We start from the raw sequence: 12,782 nt of genomic DNA, 5'->3' as shown, positions 1-12,782 counted from the left end.
CTCCCTCATCCTTTCCCAGCCGTGTCCTCTAACTAGCACTCCCAATCTGCCTCATTTCCGTTCCCTTCTACATTGATTGCATCCAACCCTAATATAACCTGCCAAGTGGGGTGGTTCCTTCATATTTCTAAGATGCGTCTCTGCCATTATGTACACTACAAAATCTTCATCACTTAATTGTTCCGCAATCTTTTTCCACTTCATTTTATTTCTGCTCCTCTGCATGTTTGTAAATTCTAGATTGAGCAGCTTTTTTTTCTTCTTCTGAGATGCTTTCTCCAGCCTTCTTATTTTCATTTAAACACTCAGCTACTAGCGGGCTCTGCCGGCTCATAAAAAAACCTTCGCTATACAGCCCATCCTCCGCCCCTCCCGCATCCCCGTCAGTCCCCCATAGTGGATGCTGCCTCTTGGTATACCGCACTTTTCACATTCATGACCTCATACCCTTTCTTAGAGCTCAGTCTCCTGATGATCCTGTTAGCCTCCTGGACCGCTCCTCGGCCCCTAACCTCAGCGATGGTGCACATTACAATATGCACCATCCCAGAAGTTACGACCCTCAACTGCTTTACACCCTCCTCGGTGTGTGTGGTCAGGTCGTTTGCCCTTCTACCTAGGGCGTCATTAAATCCAGCATGTACCACCGCAAGGTTTCCCTTCCCCTTGTTCACAATCAGCATTTCTACTGCCGTGTTCATCGCCACCTTCATCCCCCTGCCTGGTAGGGCTGCAACCTTTGCTCTACCATATCCCCCGACCTTGGTGGCGATCCCTGCTGTGCACCTAGACAGATTAGTGCTCCCTACCATCAACAGTCTCTGTCTCCTTCCTCTTTGTTTTTCCTGATTTGCATGTGTTATGGCTGTCAGAGTTGGGAGGTGCCGTGGCACCACCGTACTGTATAACGGCACCGCTGCCGTTACGGCCACACTAGATTCTGTGTCCTCTGCCCTCTCGCTCTCTACAACTGGCACTGCATCAACTGTTCCTCCCTCCTTCCCCTGCCACTTCATCTCCTGCAGGTCACGTCCCATCCTTTCTAGCTCAATTTTAAACTGCATCTCGCCCTTCCTTTTTCTTCGCCAACCTCACCTCCAGTTGTCATTTTATTGTCTCGGGTTTATCTGTGTTGGACATTTGCGTCGGCTTCACCGCCTCCAGCTGCAATTGCCAGGCTTCCTCTAGCGCCTCTCACTTCACTTCTCATCCTGTTCAATTCCGTCCGCATATCCTTTAATTCCTCCCACTTAACCGCCCAGTGTCTTCCTATCCTCTTAGAACCTGCCCCTAGATTTTCGAACTCGGCCCGCTTCTCGCGTTTCTGCCTAAGCTCATCGTACAGCTTTTTGAACTGCGTATCGAGCACAGCCCGCTTCTCTTTCTCTTTCTTGAACTCCCCCTTAAGCTCCACAAACTTAGCCGCCCACTCTCTCTCTACCCTCGTAAAACCGACCTCAAGTTTCTCACAGACACGGCAGGTGAAGCTACCCTCGACAGTGTCATATCTGCTCTCGAAGTCTGTCTCCTTTAAATAGCATCATCGCTGGCATTATTCACACTCTACCAACTCCGCTTCTCCCTTACCCTCCCGTTCTTTGTGACTCATCTCCCGTCAAAATCGGAACAAAGCCCCCCAAAATCTAAACAAAGCCTGGCCTTAATGGCTTGCCCGAACGCCGGTGCCTATGCTAACCTAAACAAAACTGGTACATGCTTTACTGAGTAGCCTGCTTATAGCGCTATCGCCCTATCGCATTTTAGGGCACAAAAAACCGTCCGAGGAAGCACTTGCCACAACTACTGACGCGGCCAACTATTCCCGCCGAATATTCAAACAAAGCACTGCCACGTGATATCGTGAAAAAACGTAAGAACTATAAACTATTGTAACTTACTGTCCTTAACGCTATTTATATCTGCATTTACTATCCCATTCACCTCTAATCACGCGAGAAACAAAGAAAAGAATAAATAAACTTAGCTTCGGGAATTCTGGGAACTTCCAAGAAAACTTCCTGTCAGTCCGAGAACCTGGGCTTTACTTACAACCAGTGCTCCCTACAACCACATCAGCATGAACATGAATGAATGAATGCGTATGGCTGATCCTTTTCATATTCAATGTGGACCCATCAATACCTGGGGGTCTGCGGACCAGAAACGCAGAACCATGTGATTGAAATAACATTTTAGGGCTGAGTCGTTTGTCCAGTTTACAAAGACACTTGGAAAAATGCAGTGTAAGGTTGTGTTACGAGTGCTGAGCGCGAACAAAAGGCCTCCGAACTGGATGACAGTTCAGAAGATACTGATTTTTAATATCCACAAAAGTAAACAGATTTGTAGTCTGCACCATATTAGTAGGCGGCGCAGGTGTCACTAGTGGGATATTGACACAAGTACCCCCTTACGAAACATTCAGACCGGCGACTCAACCATATGGGCAAGGGGGTTGCGAATGTGGTTGCTTAAAGATTCAATACAAATTCACACGCAGCTGATGGAAACTGAGCGGATACGTTTCGCGGTTGTGATTCGAACGCCAGTGTGAATGCAGCCTTAGTGGCGTTATATTTTTTCTGTAGTCCTAGAGAATACCCCCGAACAGGTCGCTTTAGACTTCCGCTCACCTTTGGGGCTACGAGATTTTCCTCGATCAGGCCAGGGGTTGGTGAGGAGCAGGTTCCCGGGGTCGGTGTAGGGTGGTGCTCATTCTGGGCCTCACTAGGCCCAGTAGTTACCCTCGGCTGCGGCAGCTCGGGATGCTCTTGAGGAATGAACTCTGGCTGGGGTGACTGGTGCATGGGGTTTACTCGAAGGTGATCGCCATATCTATGCCAGGACGTTGTATTCTCAAAAGTGATCTCGGCTGGGGATGAACCCACTGAGCCCGAAACTGAAGCAGGCACACAAGGCGGTACGGGTCTGATGTTCTGGGCCTATACCGGCGAATCATAATCGAGCAGTGGAGCACGGCGCCAACCATGGTCAGCGTGCAACGTTTGCTTCAGTTGCTTTAGTTGAACGGTAGACCGAAGGCTGAGGGGCATGACATCTAATAGCGTCTTGATTTTTATGCCCATAAGCGCCTCGCATCGTTCATGACCCGTTACGTCATAAGGCGTCGTTCAGTATTGAAACAGCACCCTTGCCACTTGAATCTTGAATTCACCAGGTGCACTCTTATTGAGTTCGTCCTTTATAGTTTGAACCATTAGTTTTGCTGCTCCATTAAAAGCGGGGTGGTATGGCCGCACTAGCATGCGGCGAATGCCATACCGCTGCAAGAATTCGGAGCCTTGGCTGATGATAAATGCTGGCCTGTTGTCAGAAACAATGAGGTCAGGCAAGCCATGCTGCAAACGAAACGGTCCTGTACACAAAGATGGTTACCTCTGCTGAGAGCTAAGGAACAAAATTAACTTCTCTCTAATTAAAGAAAGCGTCTACCATAACTAGAAGGTAGTGACGGAGGATGTTGCGCTCAAAATGGACGTGGAGCTGACTAGGGCTTTTTAGGTAAGTGCCAGGGCGTGATGGGTAAGCTACGAGGGGACCTGTGGTACGCTTGAAAACAGTGCAGTCTTTCATTTTGTTGGTGATAACATTGTCGATTCCAAACAACCAGACCTGGTATTTGGCGATCACACTGTTTTTTTTTTTCACTCCAACTATGTCCAGCATGCAGGAATTTAATTACTTGCGACTGTACGAAAATAGACACTACTACACCAGATCCCCACAAAAAGCCTTCCTTCGTCTAGACCGAGTTCGTTGAATCTGGCAAAAAAACGAACCTAGTCTCCACCCACAGGAAGAGGGGTGCCGGTGAGGACAGCTTGGACAACCTGCGAGAGCATAGAATCCATCTTTGTCCTTCGAGCAACATCAGCTGGTGATAGTACATTAGGGTATCCCTGTACCAGCACGAACACGTCTGCTTGCGTGTGATCAGGGACGCTGCTCATCGGGAGGGACAATCTGCTTATGCCACCAGTGTTTCCAAACATTCTTCCTGGTTTGTACATGAGCTTAAACTCGTAACATGAAAAGGTAAACGCCCACCTTGTAGTTCGAAGAAACGCTTGACTTGGCACTCCTCATTCGAAGTTCAACAGTCAGAGCGACGGCGTGTGGTCGGTCACTGCCGTGAATGGTCCCCCCATAAGTATTGGTGAAACTTTCTTCCACCGAAAACCAGGAAGTGCCTCTCTGTCCACTTGGCTTAGTATTGTTCAGCCGGAATTAGCCGCCGTAATGTGAATACTACCGGCCGCTCCATTTCATCACTTTTGAGGTGTGTCAGAACAGCACCAACACCGTAAGACGAAGCATCGAAGCTGATTAGTTCTTTTTTGGAGTTGTAATGCAGCAGAATAGGTGCGCCTGTCAAGAGTTTCTTGCTTTCAAATAAAGATTACTCTTGTTCCTCCTGCCAGATCCACCTCTTGCCCTCCATCAGCAGCAGTTGCAAGGGAGGAAGTGTCGACGAAACGTTTGGCAAGAAGCGTCTATAAAAGTTGACTGGGCCAAAGTAACCCTGAAGTTCCTTCGCGATACGAGGAGCAGGGGCGTTGACGGTGGCATCCGCTTTCTTCGGGTCCGGAGCCAGTTGTTATTTCTTAAGGACGTGACCCAGATATTCCACTTCATTTGCGAAAAACTAACATTTCTTCATCTTCACCTTACGGTCGGCACCTTGAAGTCCCTGATGAATGGTCTTGAGGGTCTTCAAGTGTTCCTGGTCATCAACAGATGTGACAATGATGTCATCAAGGTAAACGACTACGCTTAGTAAGCCTCAAGAAATATTCTCCCTTTTGCTCCGGAATATGGCTGCAGCAGAAGACACCCCGAATTGAAGTCTTATGTGCTAGAAAACATACATGCTGTTGTTGATCGTCATGCACTTGCGACACTTTTGGTCCAGAAGAGCTTGCTAGTATGCATCCCCTAAATCCGATTTCGTGAACTTGTCTCCTCCTGAGGGCGCAGTCGACAGTTCTTCAATGCGCGGAACTGAATAGGTTTCCAAACAAGACACGGGATTCACTGCCAATTTAAAGTCTCCACAAGTACGCACCCTATCTTTCCTTTTTCTGGAGAGGAACAATAGGGACTGCCCATTCCGACGCCTTTACGGGTTCGATCACTTCTCCCTGTTAAAACATCCGTAGTTCCTCGGTGACTCCATCGTGCAAGGCAAATGGAAGACGACGGTGCTTTGCAGAACTTCAGCGGGCACAAAAAGTTTTGCAAAAATCCCTTAAAAGTGCATAATACTTCTTTGAAGACTCCTGATATTTTATTTTTCAGAGCCCCAACATGAGTGACCTCGTTCACGGTCTCGAGTTTTTCGAAGCTCAGGCTCAAAGCGTGAAGTCAGTTCTGGCCAAGTGGCGTCGGTGATGGTCAAGGGGGTAACAGACAGGGGAAGAAATTCCTCGTGACCGTTGTACTTAACATAAACATTTGCTTTGCCTTTGACTTGCTCAAGGCTTCTAGAAAACTCGAGCAAAAGAACGTTCGAAGGTTCGGCAATCAATTTGCGGCACCCAGCTCGAAACTTGTCTGCAGACAACCCCGAGACGCTTGCTCCGGTGTCAAGCTCCATGGAAACTGGTTTGCCAAAAAAATCAACGGTGACCACGAAAGGTGGCGCCATGGGCGATCTATGTAGGTGCCACATGTACGTGGTCGCTTGCGCGAATCAACGTTTGTATTACGAAGTGTCAACGTCGCCTAGAATTTTGTTCATCGCAGCCGACGGCGTTCACCTTTGTTGTCAAAACACCCAAGAGATTTATGAAAATTCGTTAGACTCACGGGATCTCCTACGACAGCAAAAGTTCTTGTAAAACGGAATTCAACACTCTTTGCACGTGCAAAAATAAGCTCTATAAGATAATGCCTAAACGTTACTCTGAAAGATAACCCCCAAAAAAAGTTTTAAAAAAACACTTTTTCTAAATATTGTTTGCGCAAAAAACGTGATCTGCTCAATTCCCCATTCCGAGCTTAAAGGAGCTGTGCAACGATATTCATTTGGAATGCTTTGCGCTATACACGAGCTTACTGGCACTAGTGGGAGTCAAGGATACTCGCACACAACTCCGCTGGCCAAGAAACTCCTTTGTTGCGGTGTAATTTCAAGGACAAAAGCGATCATTTTCATTCAATCTCTCCTTTGCAAAATTTCATGACGTAACGTGGGGATCGCAGTACACCCATATGACGATATTTGAATGCTGTTCATAGATTGGACCCGAGCATTGCGTGGGCACTCGATTTGGGCTCGTGATAACTACTAGCTCGAGAAGCATTCGGGTAGTGGCCCGTGTCCAATCGCTGCAACGACGACAATAGCCGAGCCATAACAATGTCTGGAACTCAGCGCGTGCTTTGTGCTTTGCCAACCCCAGCGCGTCGCTATGATCTACATTGGCGGCATATAATCGACTCCAGATCACGTGGCCGCTTGTTCTGGCTGCGAGTTGAGGGGGTGAACGCTGCTCGTTTTTCTTTAATTTTTTTCTGGGACTTCTATTGCGAGGGGTGAAAAACGAACGCGTGTTTCATAGGTCATTAACGTCAGGGAGCCGCTCTAAGCGGTATTTGCGCAAAGTACAATAATTGTTGCATGGCCCCTTTAAACGGTTTTTTACATGCCAGCAGCCCCGGTTGTGTCTGAAAAAAGATTGAATCGGAATGATTGGACATGAGGACCATTTTGTAAGATGCTATTTATTATTTTCAATATAGCATGAAGGCAAGGTTTTTCCAAGTGGAAAATAGAACAACAAACTAAACAAGATGTCTTCACAATTCTGTGGCTGGAAGGAGAATAGAAAAAAATAACATTACATAATGCTGCTCTTGGCTTCGACGTCCAACCTACAAAAACTCGTGCCAGAAGATGTATGTAATATACTAAAAACAATGTTCATGGACTCCTTAAATAACAAATACAGCCAACTCTTCCATACAAACCAGATAAAACAAAAAGGTCGAAGGAAACATTTTAGCCTCTGTACCGTAAAATCTTGAAAATTAACTGTAGAAACTTCATGTGATTTAAGAATCTGGAGTAGACATTTATTTATCGTGTTTCAAAAACTTCTTCACATGGATTCAAACCGGAAGGTGTATGTTATATTTACTTTCTAGATTATGTGACATACTAGTGACTTACAATAAATGCGCAAACAATGGCAGTGAAATAGCCGCCTCGTAAATTAGTGGAGTTCCTCGCTACCTCGCCCCCTAATATATAGCCGCCTCACTGGCTCCCGGGCAAGAGCGTCGGCCTACGGATCCCCATTTGGTGGGTTCGAATCCCGCCCGAGGTGCCCGCAATCTGACGGAGGCTTATTGCGGAGAAGGCGCCGTGTAGCCGAGCTTTCGGTGGCACTTCAAAAGATCCCCAGGGCCTGTTTGCTCGAAGCACTAACCGCGGCTAAAGTTAGCCGCAGTACCTAGGAGAGGGATTTTGAGATCACGTGACTGGGCTCGGTAGGGATGCGGGAAACATGGCGGTGCACCAGTGAGTGAGCGCCGCTCGCTTTGGGACTAATATGTCGTTGTGGTTGAAATATCGGGCGCGTTAGTCAGCAAGGAATGGTGCAGGAGGCTTTCGCTTTGCCTTACCTCGCTTAAACCGCAAAGCATGGGCAATGACATCGCCGCATTTTGTAGATAGTGTTTCGATTCTGGGCACTCCTAAGCCTAAATGAACACAATAATTGTCGGCATAGCAACGTCTTTGGAAAGTGGATTGTTGATAGCACACAAAAGCAGACGGCGTCCCAACAGACCTTTTTTCTAAATTATCCAAGCACCGAGGTGCATGCTACGACTGTAGTTGCACGCGTCGCACGTGCTGGCGTCTGCAGTAGTAACCGTTCTAAAGCAAAAAGTATAAAACAAATTTTGCCTTGCTCGCGCGTTCGTTAAAGCCTTATTATGATTTTTTACTTCAAATCTTTTATAAGAGGAAGGCCAGCGTGCGTGAACCGTAGAATTACACTTCCAGTGTTCTCCTCGCGACGCTTGGATAATTTAGAAAAAAGGCTGTCGGGACGCTGTCTGCCTTTGTGTGCTATCAACAATCCGCTTTCCAAAGACGTTGCCATGCCGACAATTATCGCGTTCATTTAGGCTTAGGAATGCCCAGAATCGAAACACTATCTAAAAAATGCGGCGATGTCATTGCCCATGCTTTGCGGTTTAAGTGAGGTAAGACAAAGCGAAAGCCTCGTGCACAATTCGTTGCTGACTAACGCGCCCGATATTGCAGCTACAACGACATATTAGTTCCAAAGCGACTGGCGCTCACTCACTGGGGCACCGCCATGTTTCCCCGCATCCCTACCGAGCCAGTTACATGATCTCAAAATCCCTCTCCTAGGTAATGCGGCTAACTTTAGCCGCGGTTAGCGCTTCGAGCAAACGGGTCCAGGTGGTCCAAATTAATCCTCAGTCCTCCACTGGGGCGTGCCAAATGCCCGTCGTTGGTTTGGCACGTACAACTCGCAAATTTGACTTTGGCCCCTAACATGCGTGTTAAAAACACCCAAGGGAAGCACGATCACACGGCACGACCGTGTGGTTGTGCCGAGATCTGCACGGAGCACGTGCCATATTGTAGGGTATGCTCAGGTTACGGCAGTCCTTTTCGAAAGAACCGTGACCGCCTATTGGAAAACTGGGATGCGGGATTTTTTTGAGCGCAGCTCTTAAGCGCCCGTTTCCGGCTTAAGCGGCGTTGGCGTAACCGTGAGGTCACGTGACCCCCCCCCTGAGGTCACGTGACCCTCGATGTCACGTCACCCCTCTCCCCCCCCCAAGATCACGTGACCCCCCCCCCTCCAGGTCACGTGACCCCGGGAAGGAGGGGGTGGAGGGGAAGAGCAGGAGGTAGAACGGGAGGAGGAGTAGCAGGCAGGATCAGGAGGTGAAGATGAGGGAGGAGGGGAATACCCTCCCCTCAGTACCCTTCCATCCTCCTCCTCAAGAGCTGCGCTCTAATTCGGCGTTACAGGGAGTTGTAAACGGCTTACATTTTTGTTTGTTTGTTTGTGAACCTAGATTATATTGCCGCGCGCGCAGCTGGCCAAGTAGGCAGCGCGCGCGTGGCCTAACGGTTATCGCGCTTGCTTTCCAAGCTGAAAGCCAGGGTTCGATTCCTGGCCGCGGAGGCACATTTTTTGTTGACTCTGTAAAGTAATGTTCTGGTAAATTCGAGAACCGTGTTGTTTGTTCGACGTCGGAATGTTCTACACGCCGAACCTTCCACGCCGATTATTCCAGAAGCCCACACGTGTACATAAGGGGCTCCGCGTGGCGATCTGCAGTCAGTCTCGCCCCAGCGCTCGATCCTGCGGTTTCGCCGACATCGACGCCCGCGACGCTCTGCTGTTATCTTCTGTTTCCTTTTTATTTCTTGGGCACAAGTTCGCCCTATTAAACGTTTCAGTTTCCTCAGTTATTCTTTGTTTCCTCTTTTGTTCCTTCGTGACATTTTGGTGGAGGTGCGAGAAGGCAGAAGGAGATCTTCTGCCTTCTCCAGTCGGTGTAGGGTGGCGAACGTCCGCTGCAACTCGGCCACACAGATGTCCCACGACGTAAGCGAAGCCTCGTGATTCTCGAACCAATGCCTCGCAGTACCCTCCAGCGAAAAGTAGAGGTTCTGGAGGCACTGCTCCGCAGTCCATCCGTTGTGCCGCGCCACACGCTCGTAGTGGTTGATCCAGTCTTCGACATCCAAGTGTCGCTGCAACCGCGCTGCTTGGCGGCGAGAACGCTCCTGGTACGGACATCCGCGAAATCATCCGGGAGGTCGTCCGGGAGGAACTCCGCCAGTTGCTGCCAGCCGCAAGTCGTCCAGCGACACTCTCCATTGCCGAGGCTGTGCGCGAGGAAGTACAACGGGCGCTCCAACCAGAGGTTTCCGTCACCACGGTGGCACCGGAGGAACCGACGTTGAGCTACGCCGCCATGGCCCGACGACCGCCGCAAGCTTCCCGCCAAGCCACGGTGCCGACCCGAAGAGACTCCCCAACGCCGCAGTACCCCCGACGACAGGAAGATCAGGCGCACGTTCCCCCAGAGCGACCTGCGCCGAGGAAGACAGACGTCTGGAGGACGGCCGACCGACGCCCGCTGTGTTACCACTGCGGGGAAGCTGACCATGTGTACCGCCGATGCCCATACCGACGACTCGGGCTGCGCGGATTCCACCCAAGCGACCCGCGCCCCAGGTATGGTGAACGCCCTAGGGAGATCGACGAGTACTTGCGACGACCCCAGGCCCCCGAGCCTGCGTCCCGCCGAGAGTTCCGATCGCCTTCACCACGACGTCCAGCTTCGCCGATGCACCGACCCCGACGTGAAAGCCTGTCGCCCCTCGCTCCACGCCGGGGAAACTGGGCGCGGCAACCCCTGGAGGTGGAGTTGCTGAAGACGACCGACGCCAAGATCCTCCACGAACGTCGGAGGGCCCCCACTCGAACGCTACCGGAGACCGAAACGACGCTCCTGAAACGGTGTCCAACAACCTAAACGCCATCATCGACAGCCACGACGCATCGGCACTCGTGGACACCGGAGCAGACTACTCAGTCTTGAGTGGGAGGCTCTCCTGCCGCCTTCGAAAAGTCACGACGCCGTGGGATGGACCTCAAATACGAACCGCCGGAGGGCACCTCATCACACCAGTCGGGAGGTGCACTGCTCGCGTCGAGATCCATGGTGAGACGTGCCCTGTGAAGTTCGTCGTTCTGCAAGACTGTTCGAGGGACGTTATCCTCGGAATGGACTTTCTTTGCGAGTATGGCGCCGTCATCGACCTCGCTGCAAACCAGTTGACGCTTCGAAAGCCCGTCGTGCCGCCGGTGGAGATCAACATGACGTCAACCGCGATCCGTATTATCACCGACCATGTGAACCTACCGCCGCGGTCGAGTGTTTTCGTCACCGTTATAACCGACGCAGCCATGCACGGTGAAGCTCTTCTGGAAGGCAGCGTCGAACTGCTCTTTGAAAAAGGAATTGGTGTCGCAAGAGGCGTGACGGATCTCCAAGAAAGACGTACAACTGTTCTTGTGACGAACTTTCGAGAGAAGCCGCAGCCCCTAACGAAGGGTACCACCGTGGGCCATATCGAGGAGCTTCAGGCGCCAGCCGTGGTCACTGCAATCTCCGAGGAAACCTCGTCGCCACAGCAGAAGAGTACGACGCCGCCGCCGCTAGACATCGACCCCGAGCTCCCAGCTCCGAAGCGCCGGCAACTGGTTGACCTCCTCGCCGAATACAATGACTGTTTTGCCACGACATCGAAAGTTCGCCAAACACCAATGGCGAAACATCGCATTATTACTGACGACGACGCACTCCCTGTCCACCAGTCGCCGTATCGAGTCTCCTTAAAGGAAAGGAAAGTGATTCAAGATCAAGTCCAGGAGATGCTCGACGACGACATCATTCAACCCTCAAGAAGTCCATGGGCGTCCCCAGTCGTCCTTGTAAAGAAGAAGGATGGGACCCTGCGGTTCTGCGTGGACTATCGTCGACTGAACGCTGTGACGAAGAAGGACGTCTATCCGCTCCCCCGCATCGACGATACGTTAGACCGACTGCGCCACTCCCAATATTTTTCGTCGATGGACCTGAAGAGTGGTTACTGGCAGATTGAAGTCGACGAACGTGACCGGGAGAAAACTGCATTCGTCACTCCCGACGGACTGTACGAATTCAAAGTGATGCCGTTCGGACTTTGTACAGCACCAGCCACCTTTCAGCGCGTCATGGACACCGTGCTGGCAGGTCTGAAATGGCAGACCTGCCTCGTCTACCTGGACGATGTCGTGGTATTCTCACGAGATTTCGACGAACACCTCAGACGACTTCGAGCCGTGCTTCAAGCCATCAAGACCGCCGGCCTGTCACTCAAGCCAACAAAGTGTCGGTTCGCCTATGGTGAACTTAAGTTCCTTGGCCACGTCGTGAGCAACAAAGGTGTTCTCCCTGACCCTGAGAAGACCCGCGCCGTAGCTGCATTTGCGCCGCCGTCTGACAAAAAGGCAGTAAGAAGATTTCTCGGACTCTGTGCCTATTACAGGCGCTTTGTTCGAGACTTCGCCAAACTATCCGCACCGCTGACACACCTCACGAAGGACGCCGTAAAGTTCGAGTGGACAGAAGAACACCAAAGGTCATTCGACGAGCTCAAACGAAGACTCCAGACGCCCCCGATTCTTGGCCATTTCGACCAGTTTGCTGAAACCGAGATCCACACCGACGCCAGTAATACCGGACTGGGTGCGGTACTAGTCCAAGTGCAGGACGGTGCAGTGCGAGTTATCACATACGCAAGTCGGACGCTGTCTAACGCGGAGACGAACTATTCAACGACTGAAAAGGAGTGCCTTGCTGTCGTCTGGGCAATAACAAAGTTTCGCCCATATTTGTATGGAAGTCCTTTTCGCGTGGTCACAGACCACCACTCGCTCTGCTGGTTGGCGAATCTGAAAGACCCCTCCGGACGCCTCGCTCGGTGGAGCCTACGACTGCAGGAGTTCGACATGACCGTGGTGTACAAGTCCGGCCGGAAGCACAATGATGCCGACTGCCTGTCGAGGGCCCCAGTCGAGGCCGGTCATTCCTGCACCAAAGAGGACGACGATGAGTGTTTCCTCGGCGCTCTGGATGTCAACGACATGGCAGCACTCCAGCGAGACGACCCTGAGCTGCGAGCACTCATCGAGCACCTAGAGGGACAA

This window comes from Ixodes scapularis, unplaced genomic scaffold (assembly GCF_016920785.2).
Source record: "Ixodes scapularis isolate PalLabHiFi unplaced genomic scaffold, ASM1692078v2 PGA_scaffold1__304_contigs__length_218370807, whole genome shotgun sequence".
In the NCBI taxonomy this organism is placed as follows: domain Eukaryota; kingdom Metazoa; phylum Arthropoda; class Arachnida; order Ixodida; family Ixodidae; genus Ixodes; species Ixodes scapularis.
The sequence above is the reverse complement of the archived record's forward strand: the minus strand, read 5'-3'. Positions refer to the sequence as shown.